Genomic DNA, 8,381 nt, shown 5'->3' with positions numbered 1-8,381 from the left:
ATTAGTTCACTTAATACCCTAATATCTACTCTCGCTGATTAGGGATATGAAGCTCATTCAATATATGTCAATTTATCTCCTAAGCGGTTAGCTAGGTGATTAAACTAGAGATCGAACATTAAGTGATCAATGCAATGCAAGCAATAAAAACAATATGAATGAAGAACAGATAAAATCACTTATTTGCGTTTAGCTCATGCGATTGACACCCTAAAACCCTAAGCAAGCTTAGCCGACTACTCAATCATAAAGCAAGATGACACAGACATGTGGTAAAGAGAAAAGAGAGAAAATCTAGGGCAAACCCCTGAAATATTGGAGGTTTCCTTAATAGTCGGGAACAGTCAGTCGCTTGCTCTCTTTGGGAACAACCTTCGGATTGATCCGACTGGCTGTTCTGCGTTAGATATTCCAAAATGACTTCTTCCTCCATGGCACTCTCTTCTTTACTCTTTCACCTGCTCCAAACCTGGAATGATATCAAATAAGCATGAATTAGGACTAGGAATTAACTCAAAGAACACATATAATGGTATTAAAAACACCATATATTAGTGTTCTAGAGTCGCGATCTAGAAACCTGATCTTAGAATCATTAGGCACAAGTGATAGCTTGGTCTTTTCTCTGAAAAGATCCTCATTCAACTAGGATTGCATGAAACAAGTGATGATTGATCTAGGAACCCTAGTGAGTACTTTATCAACCCGCTAGCAAAGCTTGCTAGAAGCGTGTCGAACGATATTCCAATAGAATAATCGATCGACGTCGTGAAAGGTGTATCGATCGATATTCCTCTAGAATCATCGATCGACATTTCTAATTGATCGGCAAACGATAGTTGAGATCATTAGGTCTAGTCAATAGACAAATCTAGAAAGTGAGAGCCGATCGTTTTGTTCTTAATTGTTGAGCCCTTTAATATCGCGCATACAAAAATTAGTCTCTATATCATTATAATCCTGATCACCTGAAGAGAAACCCTAGATCTAGGAACCATCCTTCCACCAAACAACTCTCGGTTACATAAGAATAACTACCTTGTTCTCCCTTGAAATTTAATGCTTTATAATCTATTAGCCTAGTTTAATCATATAACTATTAGATCTTTTGTGTGTCGTAGCTCCCTGTGAATTCGATCCCTAAGTACTACAACTCGACCTCTTATTTGAGAGAGTATAAATCACTCCTTAGGGTAATTTGAGTGATATCAAATTTGGCGCCATTGCCGGGGAGCTTTGATCGCCATTAGATCTTGTTTACTTAGATTTAGTATAGGTTTTACTATTGTTCGGAAAAATTTTAAATTTTTTTTACTTCTATTCAGGTACAAACATATGAGTACCAGAAGCAACAAGGGAATATGGCACTTACTAATAGAGCCACAGAATTTGGAATGTGTGATCCATAAGTCTAAGAAGGCAGTCGACACCCTCAAAGCAGCGATTGGCAGCGTAGAAATCCAAGCATCGATCGACACGATTCATCACGTGTCGATCGACATTATTCACCCGACGTCGATCGGCACTGCTCATATTGCGTCGATCGATACTGTTCATCTAGACACTGTTCATCTAGACACCGTTCATCTAGACACTGTTCATCCTGATACTGTTCATCCTGATACTGTTCACCGGGTACTGTGCATCTCGGCACTGTTCATCCACCGTCGATCGACACTGTTCATCTGTCGTCAAGCGCCATTATTCATCTGCCGTTAAGCGACACTGTTCATTGCAACACTGTTCATTGCGACACTGTTCACCGAAACACTGTTCATCATGACACTGTTTACCGCGGCACTGTTCATCATGTTAATGTTCATCATGGTACTGTTCATCCGTTGACCGACACCACTTGTGTGGAGACAGAGAAGGTCGAAGTGTTTATACTTAAGGTCGATGAGGATGAGATATTAAGAGACGAAGAAGGTCGCCCTCGCAACAGCACATGACAATTGATTAATGCAGAGGGTTCTGTAAATCCTGATGTGATTGATGTTGCTGAGACAATTGATTTTGATCTGAGCTGAGAATAGTATGATTGGGTAGGTCAAGACACATTCCATGGTCTTCTTTGTGAAGATCTCAGAAACCACATTGAAGAGATTGAGGTTCAAGTTTCAAGGAGTGAGCAGAATGAAATTTTTGTACACCACGTACTCTGTAAGATCTTCCTTTCTTCTCTCTATGGAGATGCATTCCGCTGGTTCAGACAGCTGCATTCAGGATCTCTAACCTGCTGGGCGGACATTACAAGCGCTTTTTTCAACAAATTTATCTATGAAGCAGCAGCAAATTTAGAGATTGAGATGAGATCTCTGCTGGAGTATATGGTAGAAGATGATGAACAATATGAATCTGGAGAGTCGAGCAAAGTTAAAAAGGCTGATACAAGGGATCTGGCCTCACAATCGATCGACATCACGACTTCACCATTGATCGACACCAACACCTCAACATCGATCGACACAATATCCTATTGTCGATCGACACCTCTTGAAATCCATGACATATCGAGTTGTCTTCCGTACAGTACAGACTCGACATAGAAGAGCACCGATGCATCAAGTTGTGATTTTGTCCCAGATGTAGACAGAGAATTCACTATGGAATATTTCTTGGAGTTAAAGGATGAAGCACAATCTGAGAATCTAGATCAGAATTTGGAGAAGAAGCCTGATGACGATCAGCACACTTCAAAAAAGGATTTGGAAACTTCGCCAGAGGCTAGCATCGATCGACATCATCCACCAGACAACAATCGATACAAGACATCGATCGATACCCACCCGATTACATCGATTGATATCCACCTGATGATATCGATCGACACCCAGGGTTGGACGAGCTATCGGGATATATAATTGAGCTGGAACCGATTGAGGAGAGAATGCACGAGTCTGAGACCTGACATCTTGCTGTCTCTAAACATCAGAGACCACCTATCTAGACAGAAGAAGCTGCTGGGTTTCACAAAAGAGCAAAGAGGATACATGATTATGTGAATATTGTGGTTCCATGCGCTGTATTTGAAGTTGAATCTCCTATTCCACCTGATAGAAGTATGCAGTTCAGCTCTTACATTGAGGTATTGGATGATCATCAGCACGTAGAACCTTCTCAGATAGGGTTGCTATTTAGAGATGAAGTCGATAAGAGCCCAGCAGAAGCAGCATCGATCGACACCGACCAGATACCATCGAACGACACCACAGATGCAATATCAAACGACATTAACAAGCCGGCATCGATCAACGTTACCACTTCTCCATCGATCGACACCGGGCGCGTATCAGAGCAGAAGGAGTTCGATGTGTGTGGAAATCTTTTTGATGGAGAAACCACCACGCAATCAGACAAGTCTGGGGGAAAGAAGAGGAGGAATTGGAAGAAGAGGAAAAAAACCAAGAGAGGTTCTCAGTTATCATTGATTCCTCGCTTCTCAGATGGTGTCAAGAAATCCAGAGTGCGCAGCAGATGCATCTCAAAGCCATTTGCAAAGGTTCGAGCACTCCTTATCGTTGAGATGAAAGACAAAGGAGAAGAGTCTATGGAGGAGGATTTCACACAAGAATGATAAAGCTTCAGAGAGCAGACATTGAGACTTGTTTTGGAGCATGTTCTCATTCTCATCGGGACTAAATCAGATCTCCAAAGTTAAGCTAAACAACTATAACAAAGCGCTGAGTGGGAGGCAACCCACTATTAGGTAATTTCATTCAGTTTATGTTAGATTGTTATTGATTTTTATTTTTATGCAGGTCAAAAAAAAAGGTGAACAGTAACAACAGTACTGTAGCAGCGCCACGTGACACTGTAACAAGAACATCGACCGACACTGTAGAAGAAAATCGGGAGTTATTGTAGCTGCGATACTGCAGCAGGGCTACTGTAGCAGTCACTGTTCATCGAGAAAAAAAAATTAGATAATTGGTTTTATTATTTATTTATTACTGACTGACTTTTAGTGTTTTATTTATGTTATGTAATTTAAAAAAGAAAGATCCAAGGAAGAAGAGTTGATATACCAGCAGCGATCGACGACAACAGATCATTGTCGGTTGACAGAGCATCACGAGTATCGATCGATCGCCACTTAACTGTGTCGATCGACGCTCACCATCAGCGAGCAGGTATACCGTTTCACCTTGTTAAATTTAGTACTTATCTATTATTTTCCCACCAATCTTAGACTGTGTAACACTGGAGAGAGTGTTGTTTAAGTCTGGGGGAGGTTCTACTGATATTTCGTATTATGCTTTAGTTTTATAAGTTTTTATTGAGTCAAGAAAGGGATGATGAACTTTTTCAATTTTACTTACTATGTAACCACTCTCTATCACCATTCTCTGAGGTTTTTGACTGCAGAGTGTATTAAATAGAAACGCCTAAGTGGATCACCTGCCAATAACATCCACGCTAGCTGAGAAAGTTTGAAGGAACCAAAGCTGACGTCCAACCTTAATCAATTCAACTTGCTTGTGTTGGGGCTTGATATACATTGGATCAGATTCCTCTTTCAGGTCTTAAAGGTATAAGTTTGTAAATTTTTGGTTTCCTTCTCTCCTCTCTTCGGCATCCAGAAAGAAAGAAAACAAAATTGAAATGATTTCCTGCGGTTTAAAGGGGTATGAGTGTCTCCTGCAACCCCATTATTCTTCTCCAATGGAATGATCACACATAGTTGGAAGCGAGGGGTAGGTACATTACCAATGACCCAACTATTCGCCTACACTTTGCCAAGAAAATAAAAAAAAATGTAAAGAAAAATCGAAAAGAAGATGAATAAGATGGACTGCATCAACATCATTGTTCATTGGAATTGAGATAAAATGATTCATAGAAGAGAGATATAAGGAGAAAAGAAACCAGAATAAGACTACCTGTTTACTCAGATACATGTTGGGGTAAGAGTCCATGTGTCCTTTGATCGATACTCCCAAGATTTAGCCTACACATTTATATGGAGAAATGAGGTCAGTAGAGAGGTATGTCAGGCGGAATCAGCTAAGCTGTGGGCTGGATGGTTTGGTTGCTAAGCTAAGGTCTAGTACATGAAATGCCTCTAAAGTTGGCACTGATCTAATGTGGTTTGCAACATTGGAGAGGTAAAGTAGTAAGTTTAAAATTGTGTAAGTCTCTGCTGTTTTTAAACCTCTTTCACAAGACTGCCCTGTGTGTTTTGCTTGAGGACAAGCAAAAGGGTAAGTCTGGTGGAGTTGATAGACCATGAATTTTACCCATTTTTAGCCATGGTTTATAAGTGTTTAAATATATTTACTACGATAAAGATTCTATTTAGAGTATTTACAGGTTCATGGACGATTTGGAGGATTGTGGTGATTTTAGTGTCTTTTGGAGCCTTTTGTGTGCAGAGCTACACAGACGCGTCAGATGTCTAGCTATGGATGGAGACCTTTCCACCGTTAGATTGAGCCCATCGTTTGGCACAAGATAGTGATTTGAGTTAAATTTTCAATGCCACCGGTTTGAGGTTAATCAGCATCCTATAGCATAAGTGATGCTCGTTTTACTAGAAGAGTGGTCAGTCTCCCTCGCGAGAGGAAGCTGTCGAGGAGATGAAGGACTGTCGATCGACGGTGCACCCTTAGCTTCAATCGACGGTGATGCCAGAATATGGGACAAGCATATTTTATGACCGACTGAAGCCCAGAAGCAACCACAAATTTCTAGAATACCCTTGGACGACCTAAAACCCTATTTATGTGTTTTCTAAGCCATTGTTGATGACTACACTTTATTTTATTCATAATTCTAGGTTAGGAGAGAAAGGAAGAACTCCTTCAGAGTCCTCCTGGAACTCCTTTGGTTTTTATATTTTATTCTATTGCATTTTCATCTATTATATCTATGATTTCTGTGACCAACTTCATGCTTGAATAGATTCACGTGATAGGTTTAGGGTTTAAATAGGTTATGAGGGATTAGCCCCAAATATAGAATTGCTGGGTTGTGATATTCAACTATAGGATGTTCTTATTGCTTATGTTCTAGAGTCGCGAACTAGAACCCTGATCTTAGAATCAATAGGCACAAGTGATAGCTTGGTCTTTTCTCTAAATAGATCCTCATTAAAATAAGATTGCTATAAAACAAGTGATAACTGATCTAGGAACCATAGTGATTACTTTATAAACCCGCGCGCAAAGCTTGCTAGAAACGTGTCGATCGATATTCCAATAGAATAATCGATCGAAGTCGTGAAAGGTGTATCAATCGATATTCCTCTAGAATCATCGATCGACACTTTCTAATTGATCGACAAACGATAGTTGAGATCATTAGATATAGTCAATAGACGAATCTAGAAAGCGAGAGCTGATCGATTTGTTCTTAATTGTTGAGCTCTTTAATATCTTGCATACAACAATTAGTCTCTATATCATTATAATCCTGATTACGTGAATAGAAACCCTAGATCTAGCAACCATCCTTCCACCAAACAACTCTCGGTTACATAAGAACAACTACCTTGTTCGCCCTTGAAATTTAATGCTTTATAAACTATTAGCCTAGCTTAATCATATAACTATTAGATCTTTTGTGTGCCCTAGCTCCCTGTGAATTCGATCCATAAGTACTACAACTCGACCTCTTATTTGAGAGAGTATAAATCACTCCATAGGGTAATTTGAGTGATATCATAATGCAAAATTGTTTAACTAACCAAACAAAACTGTAAATTAATGACAAAAAAGTTTAGCTGTCATTGAATACTCTTTGATATTCTAATGTCATTATATTTTTGCTATGTCTGTTAGCATAATAGCAAATTTCTTTCTTCCCAAAGATGTTTTCTTGAATCTTAACAAATATAATAAGACTTAACTGTGAATCCGATGTATATTGGGGTTATATGGAGATGAGACTGAATTTCTACTTTTCTGCTGAGATGATGTTCAACTTGAAATTGGTGAAGTAAGGTCTTGGAAAGAACTATGTTTCAAATTTGTATATATGTGTGAGAACTTGATGAGAAAAACAATAAAAAGATTTGAACAAAGGTTAAATTTTGTTTGTATAACATGAACAACCAACTCCAACGAAGATAAACATAACAACAAAAATTAGGGAATGAATGGAAGTTATACTGACATGCCTTTCTCTAGCAAGACAGACGTGACCAAATTTTCTTTGTTCAAGAAGTGCTTCCAGTGATAAAACCACTCAGATTTCATCTTACAGAAGCACCTGAAGTTCCTGGTGATCAAAAGCCAATAAAAAATGATTAATGAATAATTATGGTTTTGAACAAATACAATAAGAGTTTTTTTTTTTTTTTTTTTTGATTAAACACGGTTTCCCCAACGGCTTTCCAGGCCCAAGAGACTAAATACAATAAGAGTTATGATGATAGAAAATCATATTCTCTCAAAGGCAAGCACATTAAGGGAACCCATATAAAGTTATACCTCTCGGTTACGATCACCACCAACGATACTGATGCACATGATATGTTGATTGTCATAAAGAAACTGTAACCTCTTTGTGTTTTTAGCTTTCTCTTCATCATGGGTCAGCAATATCATATACTCTGTTTCTCTGCCGTCTCGATCTCGTCTCCATTTTCGTGTATTGCTGAATTGATTTTCACACAATTGCCTGAATAAATCAGTTTGGAATGTACAAACTTGCGATTCAAAGGATAACCTCGTACTTGGGTTTGTGGGTGCTACATTGAACAGTTCTATCATCAAGCTCAACCTTAAATTCCAAATTCAAAAATTGCATTATATTTCCAAACCCTATGCAGTCAAACCAATTAAAGAAGAGAAGGATGGACGCACATACGGAATGAGAAAGTATGGGAGACGGAGAAGAGGGAAGATACAAAGAGGATACAATGTTTGAAGGAGAGCATGTATAACTTTCAAGGCTTTTCTGCTGTCTACCAACATGTATTCAAGAGAGAAGAGAAACAATGTCATGAAATAGTAATTTTGTAGAGGAGAAAGATACCTAATCATCAAAGGAGACATGGTACTTGTTGGGATCAAAAACGGTTACGACGGAATTACCACCCGAAAATCTTCGGAGATCGTATTTCCGAAAGAGATAGTAAAATGGAAGATGTAACTTTCGTAAATTATAACCAAACACGAAGTTTTTACGAAGAAGTATCCTTGAAGATTCAAACCAAACTAACCAAGCTCGACCGTTGCGTAATTACCACGCATACACGCTGTCCGGTCGCTGCGTAGCAACCAAGTCCGAGCCAAAGCTCAGTCGCTACGAAGCGACCAAGCTCGAGTCAAAGTTCGGTCGCTACGTAGCGACCGAGCGATCGTCCCGCTCGGTCGCGACGTAGCGACTGAGCACTCGTCCCGCTCGGTCGCTACGTAGCAACCGGGCTCGAGCCG

This window comes from Brassica oleracea, chromosome C9, assembly GCF_000695525.1.
Source record: "Brassica oleracea var. oleracea cultivar TO1000 chromosome C9, BOL, whole genome shotgun sequence".
In the NCBI taxonomy this organism is placed as follows: domain Eukaryota; kingdom Viridiplantae; phylum Streptophyta; class Magnoliopsida; order Brassicales; family Brassicaceae; genus Brassica; species Brassica oleracea.
The sequence above is the reverse complement of the archived record's forward strand: the minus strand, read 5'-3'. Positions refer to the sequence as shown.